Source organism: Heterocephalus glaber, unplaced genomic scaffold, assembly GCF_053883595.1.
Source record: "Heterocephalus glaber isolate CG9 unplaced genomic scaffold, H.glaber_assembly_v1.0 deba00001428, whole genome shotgun sequence".
Lineage (NCBI taxonomy): Eukaryota > Metazoa > Chordata > Mammalia > Rodentia > Bathyergidae > Heterocephalus > Heterocephalus glaber.
The window spans coordinates 33,390,951-33,416,072 of record NW_028258293.1 but is presented as its reverse complement, the minus strand read 5'-3'; the positions used below and the strand labels follow the sequence as shown (position 1 = coordinate 33,416,072).

The window sequence follows — 25,122 nt, the reverse complement described above, 5'->3', positions numbered from 1 at the left end:
TTAAAATATTTTTGAAACAATGGAGTAGGTAATTTTAGGAATTATTTGAACTTCTCCCTACTATATATATATATATATATATATATATATATATATATATATATAGTTTGTTTGTTCATTTGTTTGTTTCTCACATAAGAGAAACCATGCAATATTTAAACTTGTATGTCTGACTTATTTAACTTAATATTATCATTGTTCTTATTACTGCTGTAATCTGATTACTGAGACTTCAAAAGGTACAATACCTTGGCTACGGCCACACAGATATTACATCCCAGGTGTGCCTAGCTCTTCACCCCAACCTTATCTCACCCCACAAGGCTGCCTTCCCTCATCTGACAGCCATGGTCCCCACAAGATCTGGGGAGTAGCCAAAGCAGATCTTGTCCCACCCTCCTGCACTGAGGAGGAGGCTGCATGCACATTTTGTTAGCAGTCCCCAACCTCAGCAGCCCCTGAATGGAAACCGCTGAGTTGCACTCTGGCTCTTGGCTCTTTTAAGACACCCCCGCTGGGCCCCTGTGTGGGTGACAAGATGATGCATGAGTTCTGGCTAAGCAGCTTATTTGTCTGAGCTGGTGATAGCCTTTGTCCTGAGGTGGGTTAATGGTAAGGGGCAATGGCCCCTTAAGGCCTGGACAATGGGCAGGCTTCTCAGGTCATCGAATCACTCAGCAGAATGGCCCTGTGCCCCTCAGAGCAGGGGAGCCTCTGCCCCCTCCATTCCCTGCTAACCAGGCTCATCAGCCAGAGATGGCTCCCTGCCCAGCAAGGAGGAACACAGGAATAATGGGGAGAAAGCATCAAAGACCATCAAAATGACAAAAGATGAGAGGAGAAAACCGAAACAGAGAGAGAACAGTGATCATTCCTGATTCCTCCCCAGACCCCATTCTGCACAGGACTTTTCTGGCTTGCTTTCCCCCTCTGCATGCATCACATCAGAGCAAGCTCAGATAGGCTCCACACCCAGTCAAACTAGACCAGTTTTTCCAGCTGCTCTTTTACTGCTGAAACCTGCTGCTACAGAGTACAGTTCACCTTCTTCTGGCATCATGGCCTGCTGGAATTTACCCATTTTCCTCCTTGAACCTCTTTGATTTTTCCCAAAACCTTACTCAAGGGATGTACATTACTGGGCTTTTACCACCTGGTTCAACCAAACATCTTCCTTTTATATCACTTCCTTACATTTGCTTCTATATAAAGTCTTACTTTAAAAACATTGCTATTATTAAAATTTTTCAAAGTATGAAAACCACTGGCTTATATCATTTAGTTACGTGGAAAGTGGGAGCTGGGATTTCAGGGCTGGCTTTCTTGTTCCCAATCTGGACTTTCTTCAATGTGTGGATTCATTCATCCATTCATTCATTCTACAAAGATGTCCAGAGCGCCTACAGTGTGCCAAATACTGAGCTAGTCCCAGAAATTAACAGGAGTAAGAAGACATCCTGTCCCCAAAGAAAGTCCTGAGCATGGACACCCAATTCTGCCTAGGGGTCAAAAAGGCAAACATGGTCAGGCATGATGGTGCATACCTGTAATCCCATCTCTCAGGGAAGCTGAGGCAAAAGATTATGAAATCAAGCCCAGCCTTGGCAACTTAGCAAGACTTTCTCAAAAAAATAAAATAAAAATAGGCCAGGGATGTAGTTCAGTGCAAAAGCCTTGGGTTCAATCTCTACCAAAAAAAAAAAGAAAAAAAGGGGCAAATGTGAACTCACTTGATGTGGTCTCTGGCCGGGCACTGAAGACTGTAGTAAGAACATCTTCAGGGTGTAGAGGCTAAGACCAGAGAAGGATGGGGGATGAGAGAAAAGAGGCAGTTTAGATAACTAACCCAAAGAGGTGGGTGCTTGTACCACAGGAGGAGCCAAGCGGGAAACTATTATGGTGAAAAAACAAGTGACCAGTTGGAGTGCTCCATTACTGAACCATCGTGTTGTGGTACAGTGAGTACATGAGGTCAAATATGTTTAATTTAAATGTAATCATAACATAGACACGTCCAGAATGTAGGACAGTCTATGGCACAATGACCTAGACTTTCCATAAAGGTCAATATCACAAATAAAAGGAAAGGTGGGTGTTTGGGGTTGTAGGAAACTCCTGCTTATTACAAGAGACAAACAAAATACAGTGCCCAAATGCAGCACTTGGATCTTGATTGGATCCTGATTTTTTTTTTTTTTTTTTTTTTTTCGGTACCAGGGATGAAACTTGGAACCTTGCGCTTGCAAGGCAGGCAGCGGCACCACTGAGATAAATCCCTGCCCCTGGATCCTGATTTTTTAAGTCTGTGAGAAAGCTATTTGGGAAAAACTGAGGAAATTTTTAGAGATGGCGTGTGTGTTACATACTATTGTAGAAAACTTGTTAATTTGCTTAGTTATGTAATGATTCTGTGGCTCTGTAGAAGAACATCTTTATGTGTAGAGATGGGTACTGATATGAAAAGTACTGATGCCTGCCAATTTCCCTCCAATGGCTCAGAAAAAAAATACATATAAATACAGAGATACTACAATGTGGCAAAAAATTAGAAATCGACAAATTTGGGTGAGTTTATCTTTTTATTTTTATTTTTTGCAGTACTGAGGATTGAACCCAGGGCTTTTGCACTGAGCTATATCCCAGCCCTTTTTATTTTTATTTTCAGACGGAGTCTTGCTAAGTCACTAAGTTGACCAGGCTGGGTGTTTCTTTACTACTCTTTCAACTTTACTGTAGTGTTGAAATTTTTCAAATTAAAAAGTGGGAGATTTGTTTGGGTTGGAGAGAAACTAGACAATAACAACTGGGTTCTTGAGAAAGGTTTCTTGGGATGGGTAAGATTGGGCATATTTTTGCAGTGACAGCCCACTCTCCAACCTTCCCTTAGGTACAGAAACCCTCTGAACCTTTACGGAAGATCCACGGCTCAGTAAGTTATGAGGAAACAGGCCAGTGCTGGGCAAGGAGGAGACTTTGGCAAGGCACTGAGGCCAGTAATGGAAACCACATTGGCTGGAGTGTGAGGAGCCCCACCCAGAAATAGCTCTTGTGTGCGAGGCAGGACAACTGGAATGCATTATGCACATTCATACTTGTTAAACTGCCTTGGCACCACGAGTGATCCTCGTAACCTGAGCTTCACAGAGGCCTTCTGTAGTTAAAGCTGGGTCAGCCTGGTCCCCACACCCTGTCTGTCGGAGGTTTATAGCTGCAGCATAAAACAATTCAGCATGAGCTGAAACATGAAAAACTCTCCAGACTGTAAAGGCAAACTTTTCTTTTTAAAGTTTCCCAGGGAGCTAGCATTTGGGAATAAAATCTTTTCTGTCCCCTTCTGCTTTTCTAGTCCTTGGCCAGGCTCCCCCCTCTCTCCCTGCCCCCCTGCCTCTACTCCCACTCCCACCCCCCTTTACCTCCAAGCCCTGACCACAATCCAATCAAACCCCAAAGCTGCTACCTTCTGTGGTTGAAAGAATCCCTTGTGCCAGGCAGTCTTGTTTCCAAATTTGAGCCCTGAAGCTGTGTGGCCTTGGACAAGTTGCTTCCCCTCTCTAGGCTTGAGCCTCTTGGTTATTTAGCCTATAAATTGTCCATCCCATTCAGAAGTGTGGTTGTTGAATGTATGGGGCCTTACACACAGTGAGTGCTCGGTCAGTATTTTCTCACTTATTAAATCAGAGAATGTCAAATACCTAAGAGTTCTGCAGAGAATAGTTGACTTATTTTGATCATAAAGAAATTTATCCAAAATTCTCTTATTTTTATCTGGAAGGTAGCCAAACTACAGTTCTTATCAGAAGAGAAATCATATGGAAAATCACAGTGAAAGAATTTGACTTTATCCTTGTATTAAGATTTTTTGATAAAAAGGGAGAAGAGGCTTTGAAGTCAGATAGGCCTAAGTTCAAACCCCAGTTCTGTCACTTACTGCAGATTAGTGGTGCATCAGGAGCCCTGGTGGTTTTATCTGTACAATAGATGTGACAGTACCAACGTAGCAGGGCAAAGCAAGGCAGTGGCATACTTTATGAAAGGGCTTAGCAGGTAGAAAGCAGTTGATGAACAGAGCTAGTTAGTCCTGAATCTGAAAACAGGAAGGCTCCTGACATCTGGACCTCTCTCCAGAGTTGTTTTGCGCCCTCAGAATGAAGAACCAAGGGATGCCAGCTGACACCAGCAAGCCCTGCCCAGCAGGCCTTTGAATGGATGGCAAGAATGCACTGTGATTTTGCCCCTTTGAAGCTGTCCTTTGCCTTGCCCTTCAGGCTGCTGGGGGTTTGCAGGGCTGGCAGGGGACGCTGAGGGTGGGAAGAACCTCCCATTTGTTATCCAAAGCCAGGCAGCTGCCCCAGTAAGGCAAGCCTGGGCCCCCAAACATGTGGCCAGGTGAGGAAGGCCACCCTCAGCAGACTTTTCCCTTAGCAAACATGGAAGCGATCAGAATCAGGTGCCTTTTTATTTCCAACAGAGTCAGGAATGAGAGCCCCAGACTGCTCCTGTGTGTGTCAGTGTTGTAATCCAGGTCCCATCCTGGGCAGGTTTCCACTTCCAGTCCCAGCACTGCCGCTCACTCTGCAACCCCACCTTATTTCTAGAAGGGATGAAGACAGCCTGCTCTGCTGGCCTCTCAGCCTGGCAGGCGGCTTCTGTGAGGGAAGGTATGGAATAGCACAAGCCTCCAGAGGATAGGTGTGGGCAGGTGGTCTCACCAGCGTGCCCTACAGTGAGGCAGGCACCCCAGATGCCTGAACACCTTTGTGTGATGGGCATTTTGCCCAGAAGCTGTATGCAAACAGAGTATGCTGTTACTAAAATATTTGGTAAGTAGACTATTTGGTAAATAGAAGCACCTTAAGTACAGGATAAGAGATAGAACTCATATTTACTTACCATCTGTCTCCCTTAATTCTGGTTTTGGCATTTAGATTCTTAACTGTGCAGTTTTGCACATTAACATAGCATACCTGCATCATCAAGATTTTCCAACAGGTCATGTACCCCATTGCTAAAGATCTAGGTACCTGGAGGGTGAGGCAGGAAGATCCCAAGTTTGGACCCAGCCTGGACAGCTTAGCATCTTAGCAAGATCCTGTCATCGTCATCATAATAATGGCTTGGTGTAGCTCAGTACAAAAGGCCTGGGTTCAATCCCCAGTACTGAAAAAAATCTAGAAACCCTACCAAAACATTTTCACATGCCTCAAAAATTGCATCTCTCTGGACAGATGAGAATTTATGGCCACCAATTAAAGGATGTGTATTTGCTGAATGTGAATTTCTCCCAGTGAGGCAGAGGAAGTAACATTTAAAGAGAGACAAATGAGGGTAGGAAAGTACTGGTCTTGTTTCCTGCCCATTTGCAGGTCAGGTTCAAGGTTTCCACCTTTGCCTTCCTTGGGAGATGAGCTTGCTGCACACCTCCACCCCACCCCAGGGTGCCCTTTCCTATTCCGTCTCACTTCTTTCATAAGTCAGGATTCTTCTTGAGCTTGCCTCCAGCTTCAGAATATCCGTCCTCTGGGACTGGAAAATTGCCTAAAATGAAGCCACGCTCTTTGTGCAGGGCCCCTGCCTGGCCTCCTTCAGGTCCTCCACCAGCCAGCAGGCTGGGAACAGCTCAGCACTTGTTGTCTGAAAGGTGCACCATCTTGAAGAAGCTCCATCGAAAGCACCCCTCTTGAGCTGGCAGCAGACGGAAGAAGGACCATCCTGAAGACCCTCACAGGACCTCGTGCCAGGAGTGGAGGGGGGAGTTCATCAGAGGTAAAGGTCTTGAGTAGCCAGGAGCTCTCCTGCATCTCGGGGCCTCTCTGGAGGTCACAGATTGGGAGCCAGCTGGAACTGACTTCAGATAACGTCTCCACTGTATGGCCACATAACATGAACAGTTTCTCTCTCACTGAACCTTATTTTTACCTTTTGCGAAATAGAGATAAAACTCTTAGCCATGGGGGTGTAGTTGGCAGGATGATTTAGATAATGTTCGTGGAAAGATAAGTAGGGGCCTGGCATGTGGAAAGCAGGAGAAGGACTTAGTCCTTTGACCTCCGGGCTCCTCAAGGACAAGCTGCCTCAAGCTGCCTCAAGCTGCCATAGAACTCACTCTTAGGAGCTAGTCAGGGCTCTGAGAAGCCGGAGGTGGGTCATGCAGTACCCCAGGCTGTCTTCCGGGAGGCCAAGCCCACTTTTCTCCCCCTTTAAAACACCTCATATTGCCCAGTCTCCCTACTGCTAAGGAATAATTACTTCACAAGAGTGTCGTAAGGACCTGATGAGATCCTATGAACAAAAGCATCCAGCACAGTCCGTAGCACACAGTAGGTGCTCAGAAAATGTTGGGTCTTACAGAAAAGAAATCTGCTTAAAGACAGGCCAGGAATGCAGCCTGTGTTCTGTCAGAGGCAGCTCCTGCCCATTTCAGGGACAGCTTTGCGAGGTGAGAATGAGTCAGGGCAGCCTCGGGCTCGAGTAAAACCTGCTCTGGGTTGTACAACACATTGGGGTGGGTACCCAGAGCCAAGTGGCCCAGTCCCCAAGTCCTCCCAGCCCTGCACCTGCTCTGGTGGTCTCCCAGCTGCCTTCCTGTCCCCGCAGCCCCACCCCAGTGCGGGGGCCAGGCTGCCTCTGAGTCTCAGCCAGCTGAATGGGTGCTGCCCAGACCTGCACAGAGCAGCCCTTCCTGGCCCAGCGGCTCCTCCTTGCCCTCCCCCGAGGCAGCCCACCCAGCTCCTCTCACCGTTTTCCCCAGAACCCCCTTGCTAGGCACGTGGGGTGAACAGTGATTTCTTGTCCTTGGCCTCGTTTCATCTTCACAGCAATTCTGGGACACCAGCTTGGTTCCCTTTCACAGATGAGGTCAGTGAGGCTCAGAGAGATCATGCAGTTTGCCTAAGATCAGGCAGCCAGCAAGTGGGCAGGCTACCTTGGGCTCCCGGGAGGAGCCTGCTCAAGGACTCACAGCTGTCTCTCTCGACAAAGTGTTTGCTCTGTCGCTTGACAAAGTGAGATAATTTGTCAGGTTCTTTGGGTGACTCTTTCAGGCAAAGGGGCTCAGGTGAAGACAGCTCTTAGCTTTCACAGAGAAGAGCTTGAGGGTGCATTTTCTAGTAGGCCTAGGACCAGGCACAGAAAAAAAGCAGCTGCAGAGATCGGGATAAGGGCTTGGCTTGTCAGAAAGATAATCTCCTCACACCTGTCCCCTGGAAACACAGTCCAGGACTCTGAGATGCACTTTCATCTGTCACCAGGGCGTCCTCAGAGTGACCTGTCCAGGCATAGCCAAGCTGAGGGTGCTCATGTTACAGGCCCCATTCTCAGGGCCCTTGAATCCCAACAATGCCTGCTTGTCCTTTGGAACTGCCGTGTCCCAGGAGGAATGTTAATGGGATGGCACATGGAGGGGAATGGGAGGGAGAAGAGGTGACAGCCTCCTGCTGGCCAGTCAGCCTCAGCCTCCCAAGTGGGGCCACTGGGAAGGCCTGCTCTTCCTTCCAAGAGACAAGTCAGCCAATCCAGGATAAGGGCATATCCTCCATTCTTTCTAGATCAGAGCATAGCTCCTAAAGGAAGGGAAGGTGGTCCTCCATTTAATCTGGGACTTACCTAGCCCTTGGAAGAGATTACAGTTCAACTTGAGAAATATTTTCCCCAAAAAATAGAAAAACTGAAAACACCTTAGATGGATGTTAATAGGACAAGAACATTACCTTCTGTCCATGATGATAAAGTTTTAAGTAGCTATTAAAATCATTTTTTCAAATAATATTAATATTAATCAACTGATATAAGAAAACTCATATCTAATGTTAAGTAGAAATTGGACAGAATCGGTATACCCAATATGAACTTCATTTTATAAGTATATGCTTATATACGTAGAGATTAGAGTGAAACATATCAGAGCATTAAGAGTTGTTATTACTGAGTGTTGTGATATAATAGATTTTTTTTCCTTTGTACTTTTCTTCCTTGTACATGTTCTGGTGAAAACATGCTACTTTAGAGTCAACAGAAATTTAGTTTTTTAAAAATTAATTTCTTTCTCTCCTACTATATAAACTCACTTGTACTATGCGCTGGGCTAAGAGGTTTAAAAGAACATAATCCCTGCCCTTTCTGAGCTCATGGCCTGGCAAGGCATAAAATGTATAAGAAGATAACTAAATACACTGTTTTTGATAACAGCAGAGATTATACTGACACATTTGTTAAGAGCTTCAGATTGCTCTGAAGGCTTTCTGTGTATTAACATTGAAACCTTAAAGCTCTATGAGGTAGGTAGTTATTAACCCATTTTAATAACAATTGGTACAGTCTGGTATGGGCACGTAGAACAGGAAAAATTAATCTTCTCTGTAGGAGAAGGAAGGCTATAGCAAGAGCAGGCTGCTTATTCTGACTCATACACCATAAATGTGAGTTCTCCAAAGAAAAGTGTTTCAGGTACAGGAATCCCATGGACAAAGATAGCCAAAGAGCAATGCCTTGTTAGGAAGTTGCTAACAGGCACTCCTTTCTCCCTAGAGAGACCCTAGAAAGCCTTTGGGTCACTTTCTGAAAGATATAGAAAATCATGCTGTGAATTTTGAGTGTGATCCCATCAGGCTGCAGGGAGCCATGCAGGCGCCCTGCCATGGGAAGCTCTGCATTGGAGAAAGATAATTCTGGACTTCTGAAGCCCGAGAATAGCTCAGCCACTTGTAGAAAGATGAGAATTCCTCTGGAGACTGAGAGCTGCAGGAAAATCCATCTCCGTTCCAGATGAAGTTGCAGAGAAGGAGAAAGGCAAGGACAGGAGGCCACAGAAATGTGTGATTGCCATTACCCTTATCTACTTGTAGACAGTTGCTGTAACCATGTGGAATCCAGTCTGGGATAGAAGACATATGGGCACAGAAGTGTGTTCACCCTGACTATGAACAGGTATTACTGCCAGAAGAGAGACCTGGGAATTCCAAATGGCCTTTCCGTTTTCAATGCAATTTCTGTGCTTAATTAGTCTGAATCACTTTTGGTTTTGCCATAAAAACAAGAGAAAGTCTTGTGTGGCAGTGCTATTAGTGCTTACATTCCAAGCTTGGTTGGAGCTGTATTTGTTCTAGAAATCTCAGTACCATAACCCTGAGGAAATGTTGGAAAGCCAGGATAACTCTCTATGGTTCCATTTGCCATGCCTTTAGCTACCAGATGATGGCCTGCTGTGCTTGCCACATGGTTCTGCTTGCAGCAAGAGAAAATCAGAAGTACATGAGTTACCATGTCTTAGTCCAACATTGTTCTCCCTATTAAGATAACAAATAGAGGCCAAGTTTCTTTTGTTATTTTTATTTTTGACTTTTTAAACTTTGCTATGAAATGTAGAAGTCTGAGGAGCCCCTGAGCCTGTGCCTTATTGATCTGTACTCAGTGCCACATTCTTGGAGATATGCAAAGATGAATCAGACATGGACATGGCCTTTAGAGACTGATCTTGGTAGAAATCAAAGGTAGGAAATGATGAGTATCATTTGAGAAAAGATGAATGTTATCACTGAGAGACCTTGGGAACTCTTTGTACTACTTTTGCAACTTTAGTTGAGTCTAAAGCTATTTCAAAGTAAGAATTGAAAAAAAAATAAATGAAACCTCAAGTGAATGTCAGGGGGCCACAGGGCAGAATACAGAAAAAAGTGGCCTGGAGTTGTTATTTAAAACGGCATTAGAGAGAATCCTGAATATCAACCCGAAGAGTTCATACTTCATTCTATATAGACAGTACAGAGCCACGGAAAGTTTTTTTTTTTTAAGTTTTTGATTAAAGGTAAAACATAGTCAGATTTCCCACTACAAAAATCACTCAATAATCAGGGTGAAGACTGATTGTAGAGAAGAGAGATTAGGGGTGGCTGAAATAGCCCAAGTGGGAGAGAATGAACTGTAAAACATGCCTAAGAGAACTAACCCTGCAAGATGTTTATAGGAATAGGGCTGCTTGGAATAGGGCTTCCATGGACAAATAAATGTAGGAAACATTAAGGTTATAGAGATTACTTGTTGCAGGAGTTCTCAGAGGTATTAATTTCTAAGTATCAGGAACTGTGAGTACCAAGCAGAGAAGAATATTTGCAGTCCTTCCCAAACCTTTTTGACCATAGAATTTTCCTAGGAGCTTCTCGCATAACATATTCAGAAAAACACACTTTGGAAAGTACTGGTTGGAGCTGAAAGGAAGAGAAGCAGGTATTTAAATCACAGTTCCTTCTTTTCTATTCTGCAAGCTGGAAACCATGGCTCATATGATGATACATGCCCGTAATCCCAGCTATTCAGAAGGCCGAAGCAGAAGGATTTTTAAGTAAGCTTGAGGCCAACCTGGGCAACTTAGAGAGACCCTGTTTCAAAAATAAAAATAAAAATTTAAAAAGCGCTAGAGATATAGCTTAGTGGTAGAAAACCTCTAGGTTCAATCCCCAGTGACATACATGCAAAAAAAATCTTATATCCCTTTTCCCTGACCTGGCTGGAGGTGGGGTACCCACCAGACTCCCTTTTTCTTGCCTCTGCTGTTTCAGCCCCCAAGTTTAGATTTGCCTGGGGTCATCACCTATCCCCAGGCACGGAATGTTCTGCAGGTTTCTTAACAAGGGACCAAGAACATCAGAGATACCTGAGCCACATTTCCAACCCAATTTTTAAAAATTGCAATGGTGAGAAATAATTTGATGTTTTTCTAAGAAGGGAAGTATTTTTGAAAGATTCTTGAAATGTCATTTTCCAATTGAGTAAGTTCCTTAACTAACCTCATTTTTGCCTTTGATGGACATATATGGTAGTTTTTAACCACTCTCCCCTTTTTAAATGAACTCCACCTTGATTTTGACCTGCTTGCCGTACTTGGTTAAGATAGCCTCTCCTCCTTCCCTACCCACCACCTTACCCTTGCACCTTACCTTGTGGTTGGCAATGGCAGAGTGCTTATTGAAATGTTCCCCTTATTCAGCATTTTCATTTTACTTCATTAAATCCTCTGATTTGTGCATCCAGTAGCTTCTACCAGTTTGACCTTCAGCAAGTTGTTTAACCTCTCTGAGAGCTGCTTTTCCTGTCTTTGGTGGTAAAGTGATTTCTGCCTTTTACAGCTAGTGAATTGTAGTGATGGGCACATTGTACACTGGATACTTGGTAAATACTCTTCCTGGTGGTCTCTTTCCAGTGATTAGCATTGTACTCTGTGCTTACGAGTTCCTCAGAAATGCTTGAGTGAGCACAGGTACATACACTCAGCTGCCATTAACCTAATAAAAATATTAATTAAGTAGCTAATTGCACTCTTAAAGATCTTTATTTATTCACTCTCTTTTGCCTTCTTTTCAATAAAAACACTTATCTTGGCAATAACAATAAACTAGAAGCAACCCTGTGAGGTAGCTCTTATTGCTCCTGTTTTATAAAGGAGGAAAATGGGGCTCAGAGTGAAGTTACATTAAAATTCAGATCTTTTTGATTCCTAAGTTCATGTTCTTTAATATTGCACCAGAATGATAAGTTCCATTTTTTTCTCTCACTCTCCCAGTCAACTCAACACTTATTGACACATCCTGGGTACCAGACATGAGATGCATTCCAGCCCTCCAGGAACTTACCTAGTTGAAAGAGATGAACCATATGCATGAAACTTACAAGGCAGCCCTGTAACACCTCATTTGTCCCTCACTGTGGAATGAGCTGTTATAGTAAGTGAGTTTTACAGATGGAATCACAGAACTTTAACTCAAAGGGGCTTTAGAAATCTCACTGTAAAACCCCATCATTTTAAGGGGAAGAAGTGCTACTTCAAGGACCCTGGGAGACCTGCTTGAGGTATAGATCTGTCCAACTGTTAAAGAACCAAGACTAGAATCCAGCTCCTTTACTTGCCCCCTAGAATTTTAGGAATATGTTAACCATTTTCTTAAGATAATGTATTTCTTTGAAGTTTGTGTCAAAGGGATGGTTCCCATCTTAAAATTGTATGCATATCTTGGTGTCATCATTATAATTAGTATTATAACACTATTCTAGAACCTTAAATGTTTGTAGGAGAGTTTGTTTCTTACTCTACGGCCCAAACAGTTTTCTTTTACCCAAGCTGGTTAACTCATTTCCACCCTTCAGAATCATTTTTCTGGTTTTCTTTTTACATATATACACACATAAAATTATTGAATAAACCATGGGAATGGTACAGTTAAGCACATTTTCAGATGATTAGCTTTGGTCCAATTACTTTATTTCTCTAAGCCCATTTCCTCACCTGTAAAACATACACAATATAATAACTTATCCCATAGAATTGTCATACAAGGAGTAAAAGGTGTCAGGAACTTAATAGGTGCTTAGCTGCCTTCTTTCCCTTCTTTCTTTCCAAATGTTCAAGAAACTCTTAAAAGTTGCATACTTCCACATCACAAAGTGCACAGAAATAATGAAGTAGAACCAAAATAAGTGTCGGTCATGAAACACAATCCCCTCCTGTATAGTAAATCAGAAGTTCCTCTACTCCAAAAAAACAAAGCCCACATATAGTGTGTCTAGTTTCTTCCTCCCAAGAGTATAAAGAAGGCTTTAACACAAAGCATAATTCATATCATCTCCAGATCTTGGGCCATAGCACCTCATGAAAACTATTAACACATCTCCCACCGCCTACTTTATGAACTCATATAAAAGCAGATCAGGTGAGCTTGCTCTAGGTAATGGCTGAATCCCCAAAGTATATGAAACCTGACCTTATGTGAAGCAATTGTTTTAAATTCACTCTGGAAAAAGAGAGTGCCTCTCTGTGATATGCATAAGTACTCCTAACAGCTCTGTAAATTTCCTAGACTCAGATACCACTTGGGCATTGGAAGAACCCTTTTGGCTCCTCCAGACTTTTCCTCCTCCTTCCTTGGAAAGATAAAGAAACTGAGGCCTGGAGATCACTTGACATTTCCCCAAATCACACAAAATCTGAGACAGATCCCAGGTGACTCATGCTTTCCTAGGAATCCTCTGGTCCCCACATAGCTAGGCAGTGAGGGACAAGAACCAAGGTCTTTTTGTGGACTGTGTTACCTTTATTTTAGGGTTTGGTGGTTTGTTTTTGTGATAGCAGAGATTGAACCCAGGGCTTTGGCACTAAGCTATATCCCCAGTCCTTTTATTAATTTTTTTTATTTTGAGACAGAATCTTGCTGTGTCACTGAGTTGCCCAGGCTGGGCTCAAACTTTCCATCCTCCTGCCTCAGCCTTTCAGTTTGCTGAATTATAGGCATGTGCCATCACACCAGTCTTTATTTCCCCTTTTTAAAAGTAGCATGTCAGATTTGGCTACCTCTCCGACTCTATAGGTTTATAAGAGATGAATAAATCATTATGTGAATGAAGAGAGCATGGATCAAAACTTCTGAAATAGGGCTGGGGGTTTAGCTCAGTGGCTCAGCGGCCTGCCTCACAAGCACAAGGACCCAAGTTCGATCCCTGGTACCAAAAAAAAAAAAAAAAAAAAACTTCTGAAATAGTCATCAGAACCTAAATATGTCTTTTTGTGGAATCTTTTTTCTGCAGCAGCCTCTCAGTTTCCTCTTGCTTGGGTTTTACTTGGACCAACTGAACCCATCTTGAGGAATCACCCCCTTGCTAGTCTGAAGTTCCTTCTCTGGCAAAAATATTGCCCTACATATTTGCCTAGGTGATGAGTATTTTTTTGATTTCCAACCATATTTTACACAGACACGCGAAAGATCTAACTCTCAGTATATCTTGGTTCTGGGAGCCTAGTTAGCAAACCTTGGTTTCTTGCCTTTCCTTTTCATGAAGGTGTTTTGAACTTGTAGCAGCAGCTGGTAGATTGAAATAGCCAAATGTAAGGCCCTGAGCTCTTTACTGAGTATGGCAGGGGCAAGGAGAGCTCACATTTATTGACCGCCTGCCAGGAGCAACATATGTCCTCTCTTTTCCTGTGACAGGGGTTCTTACCTTGTTACAGAAACTAAGGTGCAAGTACACTGAGGGAGACCCCAGTATGCCATGGCTGTGGAATCCAGTTGGGGATGCCTGTCCCTTACACCCAGTTGCCCTGCATCCCCCAGCATACTTCCCTAACTTCCACCATGCCTCTGAGACCTAGCACTTGACAAACCCGCAGCCGTGTACTCCGGGTTTAGAGGTTGCGAAATCTCAACAGGGTTGGGCGTTTGAGAGTATTTTTATGTCTAGCCTGGGGCATGAATAAAAGTTACAAGCAGCAGTGAAGACCAAGGAAGAAAATGTGGGCAGCCAACCTTGTAACCTTAGCTAATCTTTAATTATGCCTTAATTGAGGACTCATGAAGTAGGTATAGGAAGATGAATAATAAAATGTTGAGTTTATGCAGCATGTTAATTTCCCAAACCCCTTCATGTGTATTATAATAATAATCGCCACCATTTACTGAACCCCAGCTGGCTTGCATAGGTCTAGGTAAAGTCCTTTACTCAGGCAGAAAGCAGGAAACAAGGGGGGATTATTCTGTTGTCTGGAGCTTGCAGTTTATAGGATGGCACTTGGTGTCTGCAGAGCACAGGCTAAGTTCTGCCTGCTTCTGGCCCTCCAGGACACATCATTCTCCCCTGAAAGAGCTCAGTGGCAAAGGTATTGAATCTCAGCCCAACAACTCTAAAGACTAAATCTCACCAGCCTCCTTTGCACAGATGAGGGAACTGAGCAGTAGTGTTTGAACTTACCTTAGTCATGGTCCAGTGTTAGTGCTCGTTCCTCAACACCAGCCAGCTCCCAACAAGGTAAATCCAGAGGGTATTCTGAGGTCTCCTTTGAACACCCCTAGGAGATTTGCCACCTTCTCTCACACTCCACCCAAGCTCAAGGGGCTGTTCTCTCCCCAGAGGAGAAACATCCTCATTCCATGTGGGCCGTGTGTGCTGGCCCCTGGACTGATGTCCAGAAGGCTGTTGTGTTGAATTGGCCCATCCACTCACGGGACTGGATCCCTCACAGCTTCAAGGAGTGTGTCTGTCTGTTTGCTTTCCTTTTTGTTGATTTTGTTTTGCAAAAATTCAGGATTTTGGCAAGTACAAGAATTGAACTGACCTTCTGCAAGTCTGGTTAGTCCATTAGGTCAGAATGTACTTCACAGTAATGACAGTGGCTAGCATTTATTCAGCCCTCACTATGTGCCAGGCAGTCTACTAAGTGCTTTATGAGAATTGCTTCATGAAATCCTCCCAAAGCCCTCAGAAGTAGATATTATTATTTATCATTGCCATTTTCAAATGCAGCACCGAGGTTCTGTTAACCTCCTGAAGGTGAAATAGCCAGTACAGAGTGTCTGATTTTGAAGCAGTACTCTTTATCATTCTGTGCTGTGGCTTTGCCCCTTAGTAGCACAATGATCCTAGGCCAGCCACATAACCAGATACTCTGTAATGGGGACAGTAACACCTTCTGCACTGGATGTTTTGCTAGAATAAAGTAAGATGACAGTTTGCCAAAAGCCAGTGGAGGCTGGCAAATGTCTTTTTCCTTCCTGATGGGATCCATGGTAAATATGTATTGATTTAGATTTTGGATGCTTTGATGTCATACCCCATATCTGTTTCCTTCTGTACCTCTTATATTTAACACACAAGAAAAGCAGGGGTTTAGGCTGGGGGCTTCAAAGCCCAACTGCCCCCATCTGGCCCCAGCAGACTCCCTTCTTAGCCTATCTCCCTTCTAGGCTGCAGAGCTTCTTTCTTTGTTATATATACCGGAGTTGCTTTAGGATTTAGGGGTAGCAGGCCTTTAAAAAGGCTGGCTTTGGGGGAAGAGAGACCGCTTGCAAGCCATCCAGGGAAGCTGGTCAGGGCACTGCTCCACAACCTGGCTTGTAATTTTCCCCATGACTGGTGGGCAGAGAGGACCCTTGTAGAGCTGGCATCTCTGGGCCTGCTCAGACGGTGCCATGACCTCCCTAAAAGGGAGAGTTAACAGGCTTGAAGAAGAGTTGCCGGCGGCCATCAAAATGATGAAGTGAAATTTCAAATTACATTAGATGTTTGCTTAAGGAACAACAGATGAGGCCCTGTGGATTCTCAAATCCTTTTGGCAACACTGCAAAAAGAAAGCATAACCATTTGGAGCCCTTCCCCTGGACTGCATGAAGTCTGGGCCACAAAACTGACCTTTTAATGATACCTTCCTGCCTCCAAAGAGTTAGAGTGTGTCGAATTTTTCTTTGCTGAAGGCCTGGTTTTAATCATTGCTGCAGACAGAAGAAAGGGCTCTTATAACACCATTCATTCCCTTTTTTAAGAATCTCGGATGTTACTGGAGTTTACAATCAAGATTTTTTTTTTTTTGGATAAGATGCCTTGTCCTTTACCTGGAAATCTTCAGTCTGTCTTTGTCACAGCCTACAGACTTTCATTGAGATCCCACCGTGGCTGAGCCCACTTCACACAGGTAGATGAATTTCATTTTCCCAAGGATCCTGGCACTAAGGCCTTGAAATTTTTTTATTTCACAGATGAGCAAACCAAGGCTCAAAGAGGTTAAGTCATTGTCAAGAACACACACACCTAACAGATGAGTGATTCTTAGCCCCATGTGGAATGAAGGGAAAGTGTTTCTAGCAGAGAGACCCACTTCTGTGTGCAAACTGCAGCTAACTATCCAATTAGGAGGAAATATGTAGGAGCCATAGAAGGTTTCTGAATAGGGTAATGGCATAAAAAGAACTTTGAAACCTTGATCAGTTAGCTTCTTCCTTTGTCATTCTTGTTTAAGAATGTTAGTATCATCCTATCGTGTTAAAATCATGTAGCATATCCAGAGCAAGTGCACACATTGAACTGATGTTGAAGGTAAGACCTAGAAAAGTTATATCAACTTCCAAACATCACAACCCTAGAGTTTAGACTAAGCGCTCAGTGACTACTTCTGGGACTATTCCTCACCACCCCCCACCCCCCGGACTGCCCAAGTTCATCCCTCTCTGTAAAGCCCTCCTCATTAAAATTAGTCCTGAACAGAGGCTCAGGTCTCTCTCCTCAGTCAAAATTGTTCAGTCCTTCTGTCCCGAGCCAATTGCAATGGTTTTGTTCTGTCCCAAATCTAAATTTAATTAGTCTTCAAAGAAATCTTTGCTAGTAAAATAGGCTCCCAGCAGAGTGGCCTTTGTTTTCAATGTTTGGTGCCTTTAAAAAAGGCACATTTTGCACCAAAATGACAGAGGCTAGTGGTGGTGAACTTTTGACACAAGGAAAATAAATCCTTCAAGAGAAAAATCTACAGCCACCTGAAGCTCAGCTTGGCTGTATTTATGCAAATATACCCTGGCCCCAGCAGGATATTAGGAACTATTATAGCTAGGCCTCTCTTTACCACCTGCCCAAAGGGCTCTGATCCTTGGCTTAAACCTTACATTTCCATAATAATGGTCACCATCTCCCATTTCATCATTTACTCCCCAAGAACCATTTACAGACCCGGGCAGCCCATTGTAGGAGAATTTCTCTGGATCCCCCTCTGTAGCCCTCTTTCCCTCTCTTTTTTGAAACTTGGGATTTTCCACGGGAGAGATTAAATCAGTTGCAAGGAGCTGTTTAATTAAACTCTCCCCTCCCACCTCCGAAGTTGCTGGAGACTTCTTTTGACTTCTCCTTGGTGATGCCTAATCACTGTAATTTAGCAGATTCTGTAATTACCCACCGCACATGGAAGCAGTTTGATTGCTGTTTCTTTGTCCTGCCTATTTCAACCCCAACTGACAAATGAGTTCACACTCTATGAGTGTGTAGAACATCCTGGCTGGAGGAAAGGTGATGTAAATTTATAGGTGACCTTTGAGGGAGTCCAGACTTACAGGCAAATGGGCCCAAAAGGATGGGTAATGGATGTTCTCAGGACGAGGTGAGCCTCCAGGCTGCAGGTGCAGGCAGATACCTGGAAGGCCCCTCTGGGTGGCCTGGGCCCTGACATCAGGGCCACAGTTCTCTCTGCTCTCAGTCCTCCTGCCAGTTCATTTTTAATTCTACAAGCCACAGATATAAAAATACAGGAAGTGCCTACTACCACCCTACTGGAATCTTCACGTCTGTAGAAGTGCTGTCATCTCCATCATGCAGATGAGGAGTAGGACATCTGACTTCCAAACTGCAGAGTGGTTAGATTGGAAGCCAGGTCTATCTCAAAGCCGGCTCTACTCAACCAGTCCTTGCTCAGGGGGGGCCCATCCTAGTGGTATATGCCTCTCATTTCTAATTACTTAATAATTCTTCCAATGATAATCTATTGCATAATTATGGAGTAGATTTAATTATTTCCACTAATTACAAGGAAAATGGAATTCAAAAAGTTCTGCAATTTGTGCAAAGCCACATAGCCAGCACATGGGAGAGTTGGAATCTGAATCTTTGTGGATGTAATTCCAAAGCCCATACTTGTAACCCCCACATTTCCCTCCCTCCTTTATTATATAGTGAATTCTAGTGTATTTCAAGGCATATTTCAATGTTAGGGACTCTATTATGATGAACCCCTTGCAGATTTTTAAACTATTTCTATATCATTTTACTTTTTGAGCTCTATCATACATTTAAATAATGGGATTTGTCACTTTAGGAATTAGTAGCAGAATGATGTTTTTCCTGTTCATACCTTTCATGGCTATGAGGGGGAAAATCCTTTTTGCTTCTTAACATATAATGTCACCCTCTCTTGAAATGTTCCAGCTAGCGGATAGGACAGCTTAATGAGGCAGTAGGGGGCTGGGTGGTGGGGATGATGACAGCTTCAGAGAAGGTATTACACACACAAACACAGACACACGCACACGCACACACTGTGTCCCTGGATGCAGGACCAGTGAGTGGCACAGCGAGATGTAGGTTTGTTGCTGTCCTGGCAGAGGCTGGACAGGCTAAAGGGACACACACTTGTGTCAGGGAGTTCAAAATGGAAGCTCTGGCTGTCACTGAGGATGGCTTTGCATTAAGTATGATTAAGGGACAGAGGGAAGAGACTTTTTTCCATCTTCTGAGGTGGGTAGGTGGGAAAGACTTGAGCCTAGCTGAATGCCAGCTCTCTGATGGGATCTGTGATTTTACGATACCCCTACTTGAAGACTAAAGACATAGCAAAATTGATAGAAAACTTTATACGTGTCTCCTTGACTTTTTAGAGTAAAGAATCCTTTGCTTTAGTGCGTCATGTGTGTGGATCTAGTAGGCGCTTTGGGATAGAGCCAGTCTTATTCTGTGCAGAATGGACAGCTACCTCCTATGTTCTAGTAACCCCTTTCTATGTTTCTCCTATAAGAAACATCAGAGCCCTAATGACCACTATTCAAATCCCATTCTTTCTTTGAGAAATCTGATTTTTTAATATTTTGTATAAACTTTTCTCCATCTACATACCTTACTTGACCATGTTCTACTGTTTTTAGATACCTGATTAATTATCTTTAGTAGGAGAACAAGGAGATGGGTGATATTTTGCCAGTTACTTTCCTTACAAATGTTGTTTGTTTTTTCTAATGTAAAACTAATACATCATTGCTGCTTTTCTTTGAAAATAAACTGGAATAAACTGCTATGTAATCCATGTAGACAAAGCAAATATATCGGTTTAAAAAAAATGGTACACAGCAGTAAGCAACCTATGTTAATTCAATTAAATCAGTCCCTATGCTAGTAGCCGCAATTCACACAAGCAAATAAAGCCATCAGAAACAAGTTCTAAGCATACAGCACAGTGGTCCATGTATAGGGTTCCTAGCATTGTGCTCACACCTGGACTACACACAAATAGTTCACTGAATATTAGTACACAGCATGCAAAGAAAAAGTTTTAATGACATAAATAGGAAAAACGTTTTAGTGAATATCAATGCTTTATAACAAGCAGCAAAAATGTACAATATTACAAAGATTTTAATCTTTATCCCTCAATCCTAGAAAATTATCATCTGCAAAGCCAGGTAAATAAGCATTTCCAAAGCCTCAAAAGCCCATGTTACTGATGGACTCCAGATGATTCTTCTAATCACTGGTGTTCTCCACATTAGAAAGCAAGTTATCTTGATCTGTAAAATACCACCCCACAGCTCTGTTTACTGTGTCCTTTCCCAAAGTGTCTGTAACGTTAATATCAAACCCCATGTTAAAGTTATGCTTCCATGGCTTTTTACTACAACTTTATACTTATAATTATACTTGAATGACAGTGATATGTGCACAAATTTCAGAAGCTAAGCTTTAGTAAAAGGCTTATAATACAAAGTAGAAATCCCATCCTCTGGTCCCCCACCCCACCCCCGCTCACAGGAGACAACTCAGATGTCTTTGGCTGTTTGCCCTATTTACCTCCCTGTTTCCAAATAATATGCTTGTACTGCTACTTCTTCATTTATCAGTTTTAGACATTATTTCTTGATTTTGTACAAGAAAGGACTCCCATACTACCTGCTCTCTTGCCTTGCCTTTCCTCACAACTCTACTTGTTATAATCATTTTTTATTAAATAAGTAATCATTGGTTATATAGTGATGATTATGTAATAGATGGGGGTTTTTGGTTTTGGCTTTTTTTTCTCCTAAGCCAACTAGTACATTATAACTATCCATCCTTTCCTCTACATGCCTCCATTTTTCTTGGAGTTGTTAATTGCCTCTTTTTTCTTCTTTTGACCTTGTTTGAAGAGTGGCAAATGGTTCAGTATAACCAGGACAGGATGCTTAATATAAGGAATGTGGGGACAGATAATCCTGTAAAAGGATCTGATTTTAATAGACCTTGAATGTCAGGCTAAGCAGCTTGCACATGAGGTTGACAAGGCACCAGAGAAGGGCTTTAGGCAAAGAAGTAACCTTCTAGAAACATTTCTTTGAAGGCTATGTGAGACAGACATATAGGAACTCTTCCCAAACTGACATGGAAGGGTGAATGAAAGCATCTGCATTTTCACTGTCTTTGCAACACAATTGTCCCATCTTTAAGAAACTCCCACATTTGGGTAGGCGTTTGTTTAGTTGCTAACAGGCTCCTTCTCTCCTCCTTTTTTCTTCTATACATTGTGAGGAAGGGTGAGAATTATCTCTCTGAGGACACCCAATGGAATTTCCCAAGAATCATTTGGAATTATCCAGTCATACAGGTAGTAGGCAACAGGAATACTAACTTTTTGCACTTCCCTCCCCCCTACACACACCATTTTTGTAAAAGAAAAATGGCTAAAATGCCAGTGGATAGAATTTCGAGGATTGCCTATCACCAGTGAAGTAGAATTTATTCTACACTCAAAATGCAACACTCAGGTGAAGTCACACACATTTCAATTGTGCTGTTTTGTTTTGTTTTGTTTTGTTGAGGAAGAAAGACTTGAAGTTTCCAAGAGATCAAATTGAGAATATAGAATGAGAATTCTTATTATAAGGGTTAGAAGTTTACTCAAATAGGACTAGAAACTAGGGTTTATATCAGTGCCAATGGCTAAGAAATTATTTCTAATTTTGCAAAATCACAGCCTTGTCATCTCAGCCTATCTATGTGAACCTCCCAATTAGCATTCATAAAGAAGAAAGCCCCATTGTATTGGGTGGTCAGGGAAGGTCCAGATTTCTGAGAGGACAGTTCACCAACCAACTGCTCTGTAATGTGCAAATAGATTGGATTTGCTTATCATGTTATTCTGTTAACAAACAGGAAGGCATTTTTAAAAAGTTATTTCTACTGATTTTTCTTAAAGTTGGGAAATGCATCTCATAACAAACTCATCAGGAACTGCAGTAGCAGCAGCTCTGTTTAGGTCCAGACATTATCATCATCATCAGATCTGTCTGGCTGAGCCCCTGCTGTGTGCCAGGCACTGTCCCAGCATCTTCAGGGACATTCTCTCCTTAGATCATCACTACAGCCCCTCATTTTCCAAGGAAAGGAAGAAAATGGGGCCTGCCCAAAGGTTTATGTTGGTAAGTGACAGAATAAGGATTTAAACTGAAGTTGGTCTGACGTTGAATCACTAGAAGTACTTTTGGCTGTAATTAACAGAAGTAACAAGTTTTGGTACATATATTGTGTCACAGAAAAGGAAGTCGGGAGATAGGGTGGGCCTCAAGATTGGCTACTGCAGGGCCGGGGATTTAGCTCAGTGGTTCTGCCGCCTGCCTCGCAAGCACAAGGCCCTGAGTTTGATGCCCAGTACCGAAAAAAAAAAAGATTGGCTACTGCAGAGACTATGAAATTAACAAGGACCCAGATCCTCTCTGTGGTTTTCCCTGCCATGTTTAGGCTGGTTTCCCCTGTGGCTATAGGATAGTTACTGGTAGCAATGTGGACCACACGCTGCCTCCTTGAATGGTCAAGAGAGTCTACTTTCTCCTAACCAGACTTTTCTCAGCAGACCACTCTTGGAGTTTCATACTCATTTCATACTCATACTCATTTCATACTGGATCACATACTCATTCCCAGGGGATGAGACCACCCTTAGATTGCTCACACACCTTTAGTGGAAGTCACTTCCCCTGCTGCACATTGCCGTTACTCAAGGGAAAGGGCAAAGGGGAAGCTGGATGGCAAAATTCTTTGACTATATTTAGGACAGGCTTCATCATATGTGGGGCTTGATGCAGAATGAAAATGAAGGGCCCCTCGTTCAAAATTTTTCTTTTAAGAATTTCAAGATGGTAACAATATATCAAATCAAGAGGAAGCCTTCTGATCACAGAGCCCTGGGCGACTGAAGAGGTCGTATACCTGACCATATGCTGCCTGCTGCACATAGCTTTTAACTCTGTATTCCTCTCCCTTCTGTTTGGGAGTAGAGACCTACTGCTCTTGTGTCCTTTGTGTTCCATTCAATCCCTAGCATATAGTAGATGCTTGAGGGAAAAAAGTGTTTGAGAGAGGAGTGCGTGCTGAGCTGATCCCTCTGATCTGAGGGAAGGGTGCCAAAGATCATGGTGATACAGAGTAGGTCTTGTGCATTGGCTGGAAGCGAGGCATTATGCTGTGCCCTCTCCATCCTCCTCTTTCCTTCCCTGAGACTTTTCTACCTTTCTATAAACCTCCTTAGTGCATTGTTTGTGTTTGGGACTTACAGAACATTTTGCTTAACTTACTTTCCTATCTCACAGGTTAGGACTTTGGGGCTCTAATACCTGTGCACTGAAATCACACATGTGACCAGGACTTTCACACTGCATGCATTGACTTCTCATCTGTGTATCACCATGCAGAGGATTCTCTCTTTGATGTGGAAACCTGCCTTTAGATCAGATATTCAGAATGGTATTTGCTCCTGTATCAGTCCAACCAGTGTTCTTTTCTAATGCAGAAACATAGTTCTGTCTTTGTTAGTAATGGTGGAGGCAACTTTTGCTGTACACAGAGCACTGCGTGGACTCTAGGGAGAGACAGAGATTTAAAGAAGTGTTTAGACAGGTTGGCCTAGTTAGAAGCACTGGGAGAAATACAGGAAGAGTTAAGTAATGAGAACTGTTATCATAAAGACATCATGAGGGCAAAGCTTAATTAAATTAATTGTATTTTGAGTGGTACAAACCACACTCCCTGTATTTTCTGCCTGCCTGCCTTTGCTCATGCTACCCTTGCATATTTTATACACTGTCTGTCACTTAATCCTGTCCATCCTTCAAGGCCTCCAGAGAGCACCTCTGAGACCCTGAATAGAAATGTTCTGTAGAATGTCTGCTGCATGTTTGCACCTGGTAGGCCTTTGCTACCTTTTCCTAGGTGCTGTCTCCCAATCTTGCAAGAGAACATCAGTCCCTTCCAGATCTCCTGCATTCAGTATGTACCCTGTATGCCAGTTATTCTCATTTTACACCCATTTAGGGCTCATTTTCCCTAGGCTCATCTCTTTCAGGAGGCTCAGTGCCCTGATGGCAAGGATGACATTCATGCTATGCCCTCCTTCATTCCATGTCTACCACCTGGGCTTTTTTTTTTTTCCTGTACCTGGGATTGAACTCAGGACTTTGGGCTTGCCAGGCAGGTGAGACACCACTGAGCTAAATCCCCAGCCCATACCACCTGGCCTTTTATATAGGAAGTACCAGTAAAAATTGGTTTGCTTGACTCTGAGGCCAAAGAAGGGAGAAAGTCTGCAGATTTGAGGGACTCAAGGGAGTTCTCGTGATCCTCATAATCTTCAGGAAAAGTCTGAGATCACAAGTGAAAGAGGCCCCATGATGAGAACTGCCTTGAGAACTGCCTTGAGCTGTGAGCCAGACACCAGGATCCCCAGGGCTGACACCTTCCTCCTTCCCTTGGTCCTATGCCTTTCATTTCTGAGCATTTTCTGCCAGCCCACTGGGGGAGGAGGACTCCCCGGGGAGGCTGTCTGCAATGCCTGACTGCCCTGGTTCCAGCCCTGCACAGATGGGCTCAGACAAGACCAATATGGAGGGCCAGGGAGGAAGTGTCTGTAATTACAGTGCAGACTTCAAGTGTGTGTGAAGGGGCCGATCAGACTGTCTTCATAGAGGCTTTTGACATTTAGAAATGTTTCCAAATGCCACATTTGAGTGTTAGAGGGGGAGAACAGGGATGCACTTCTGAAGTTCCCTTGGACACAGTCCATTAGTGTTTGGACCTGGTTGCTGGGCCACAGCCAGCAGACTTCAGATCAGGTCCTGGGTTTCCAGATGCCTGACAGACCACGGTATCATCCCTGTTCTGCTCTAGGACTACGGAATGGCAGGCTGTAGGTGAACCCAACACTTTGTCTCAATGACAGTCTTCACAGAACTGGCCAGTCCCAGCTCTACTGACTTTGTTTAGTATAAGATATCAAAGGAAGCCTTGAGAAGAGGCAGAAAGAGCTGCTGTGACAGGGAACTAGTTCTGAGTTTGAATCCACCCCTTACTGGACAACCTCAGGCCAACCCTTCACTTCTGGGAGCTCCAGTTTGCTCATGTGTGAAATGAGGTTGATGAGGTTAAAACTTCACAGTGTTGTGCACATGTCAGTAAACATGAATATATTGTCCCAAACATAGTGCCTGGCACACAGGGGACTCAGCTTGTACTCGTGAAGAAAGACTGGCTGACACCAAGAAGCTTTCCTCAGGTGACCTGACAAGGAAGAGTCAGGAGAACAGCCACGGCCTTGGAAATCTT

At 43.4% G+C, this 25,122-nt stretch overlaps 1 protein-coding gene across 32 annotated transcripts in view; it reads left to right on the top strand.

Moving 5' to 3' along the window:
• Tenm4 (teneurin transmembrane protein 4) overlaps positions 1-25,122 on the top strand; it is a 2,854,999-nt gene that overhangs the window by 2,579,610 nt on the left and 250,267 nt on the right. The gene's annotated exons all lie outside the window — the stretch shown is intronic.